Genomic DNA, 3,094 nt, shown 5'->3' with positions numbered 1-3,094 from the left:
GTCCAAATGTAGGACAGATGGTGAGAAGATCTGGTACAATGGGCCACGCCAAACTTGAAACAAACCCACCTTTCCTGACTGGTTTTTCGGTTGGAATCAAATGGACGGTTTAGATTTCTTATTAGAACCTGATCGAGGACCCCACCAAAGACCAGCGCCAACCCATGCGCAAGCTCTGTTTACGCACTGCGAAAAGCCCGACCGTTCCGGGCCGTTTTGCAAAGCGTGAAAAAGATTGGCCCGTCCATCTGGACCGTTCAAAACCTTTCCAGGGAAGGGACGAGCAGTCCTAAGGAGTTTGAACGGTTTGGATAATGAAGAGTCCGGGAGATATCACCGCAAAATCAAATCGTCCGGAAGAGGTTTCCAAATCTGTTGCTGCATTGCTGTGGAGGAGATGACGCACTCCGCGTCTTACTACAACTCGATCGGTCCCTTGCAACTGAACTCTCCAGCGACTCCCTCAGCTGATATAAGGAGAAAATAGAGAATGGATTCTGAAAAAAAAAAGGCTTGGTCGGGACAGGGAGAGTAAGCAGCCGTGGAGCAGACAGGGAGGCTAGAGGTTTTCTTTTCTTTTTCTTTTTCTTTTTATTCTTATTTTAATTTGTTTGTTTTTAAGAGATCCAGCCCATCCATGTCTGGCTGAACCTCTTAGCTAGGGAGATACTATTTCATGCCTTTAATTTAAATTTTTGAACTGAATTTGATTTTAGTTGATTATTAAAGGAATATTTTCTTAGTCTTTAATGGTCTGTTGTGACTGAAATTACAATGGGTTTGTAATGGCTTTGAATATTTCTTTTTCCCTTTTGATGTTTTGACGTCAGGAAGCCCTGTTGTTCACCATCGTCTCCTGGGCATGGTTGGATGATGATACTCTTCCTAACTTTCATGCACTGTTGATTGGTTGGTAATTAGTTTAATCTTGTTGTTTGCTTTGTCTCCTGGGCATGGTTAGATGATGGAATCCATTCTAATTCATACACCTTTCATCTTATGAAGACTAGATCAAGTAAGTTCAGTTTGATTTCCATGATTCTTGATGCAGGCATAAGATCTCCCTGATCTCTACAAGTGGATCCTCTGAATCCCTAGTTTCCTTCCTCTAAATTTCTTAAGTTTTAGATTAATCTCTCACCATTATTTCATCATTTTATTGGATTTAGATTTCATTTTAAGCTAGTTCAATTTCTACCTAGTTTCAGATAACGTACAAGTATTAGTCCCTTGGGATTCGACCTCGGTCTCACCGAGTTTATTACTACATCACAACCCTATACTTGGGGAGTGAACAAGTTTTTTGGCGCCGTTGCCGGGGATTGACAGTTACGATTCTCTGAAATTAATTGGTTTAGAATTAATTTAAGATTAGAATTTGACTAACTTTAGTTGTAGACTTTTTGATTTCTAGAACTAACTTGTTTTCCTGTTTTGTAGGATCCTGACATAAGTTTCTAAATTGGTAATTCCTTCCTAATTTCTCTACTTTTTCTACTTTTAAAATTAGGGTTTAAATTTTAGAAATTTTCTACTTCTAGTATCCTCCTATCTGTAGGAAATAGTTTATTTTTAGAAACTAGGTTATTTCTTTCTCCTTTTTAGGAATTAACTTTCTATTTTTGTCTTGTAGTAACTTTCTAATTCTAACTCTTTTAGAATCTAATTTTGTTTCCTAATTTTCTACTCATAGAATTTTTGTTTAGAAACTAACTTTCCTATTGTGTAGGCCTTTAAGATAGAAATTTCTAATTCGGTAAGTTCTTTCTCTCTACTTTCTATTTTTCATATCTCTTTTTAATTTACTTTTTACTGTAGGACTTTCTCCTTTTAGAAACTAGTTTACTTCTATCTTCCTTTTTAAAGATTTTTGTTATTCTAGACATTCTCTTCAGAACTGACTTGTTTGTTTTCTTTTGCAGGTCCTTAACTTAAGGGCTTCAATTTGGTAATATCTTTCCAACTCTCCCTCTCTTTCTTTTTAGATTTTCTTTTCCTTTCTTAGGATTAGGCTTTGAATTTGATTGAGGGCTACGAGTGTTTCATGCCTAAGTGGGCCCGTGACAACACTCGACGTCTCTTGACTGAAGGAGGATTGGTTGAGGGGTTGACTATCCATCGCATGACTAGACACCACTCGAAATCCCCTGAGTTAATTGAAGTTATGGTTGAAGACCAACCTCCTCTACTTCCACCCAGGGTGGAGGATACCCAAGATGAGAACGAGGTGCATCAGACACCCCCGCCTAGTACTTTACGAGATTATCTACAACCGGCCGGAGTGAGTACGCCCTCATGCATGATTTTTCCTGAAAACACAGGACAAATGGACATCAAGCCAGGAGTTATCCAACTCCTTCCCAAATTCCATGGACTTGAATCAGAAAGTCCATATTTACATTTGAAAGAGTTCGATGAGATTATAGCTACATTATATTTTCCTAATGTATCTGAGGATACAATCAGGCTGAAACTCTTTCCTTTTTCCTTAAAAGAGAAGGCTAAGACGTGGTTACATTCACTGCGTCCTAGATCCATTGGCACATGGAACGACATGCAGAGGGAATTCATAAAAAAATTCTTCCCACATCATAAAACGATTACCCTCAGAAAAGCAATCATGAACTTTGCCCAAAAGGAAGATGAAACATTCTTCCAATGTTGGGAAAGGTTCAAAGATTTGGTCAGTTCATGCCCACAACACGGATTTGAAACGTAGCGCATTACAAATTTTTTCTACGATGGACTGACATCTTCCATGCGCCAAATGGTCAAGACAATGTGTAATGGAGAGTTCATTAATAAAAATGTCGACGAGGTATGGGACTACCTCGACAGTCTGGCTGGAAAAACACAATCTTGGGACAATTACCCAAAATCAAACACCACGTCTAGGCCGACTCAATTAAAGGAGAAAGGTAGATTATATCTCTTGAAAGAAGAGGATGATCTCAAGTGTAAAGTGACTACGCTCATAAGGAAAGTTGAGGCTATGGAAGGAAAGAAGGATAAGGTCAATGAAATTATTTGCGGCATCTGTGATTGCAACATTCACACAACCAAAAACTGTCCTACAATACCTGCCTTTCGAGGA

At 38.8% G+C, this 3,094-nt stretch overlaps 1 non-coding gene across 1 annotated transcript; it reads right to left on the bottom strand.

The window, feature by feature from the left end:
* Window positions 1-2,602: 2,602 nt before the first annotated feature.
* LOC131217739 (small nucleolar RNA R71) lies at window positions 2,603-2,709 on the bottom strand. Its single transcript, XR_009157330.1, has one exon. It is a non-coding gene; the product is annotated as a small nucleolar RNA R71 (small nucleolar RNA).
* Window positions 2,710-3,094: the final 385 nt, after the last annotated feature.

Source organism: Magnolia sinica, chromosome 10 (assembly GCF_029962835.1).
Source record: "Magnolia sinica isolate HGM2019 chromosome 10, MsV1, whole genome shotgun sequence".
Classification (NCBI taxonomy): Eukaryota; Viridiplantae; Streptophyta; class Magnoliopsida; order Magnoliales; family Magnoliaceae; genus Magnolia; species Magnolia sinica.
Note: the sequence above shows the minus strand (reverse complement) of the source record. Positions and strands in the feature narration are given on the sequence as shown.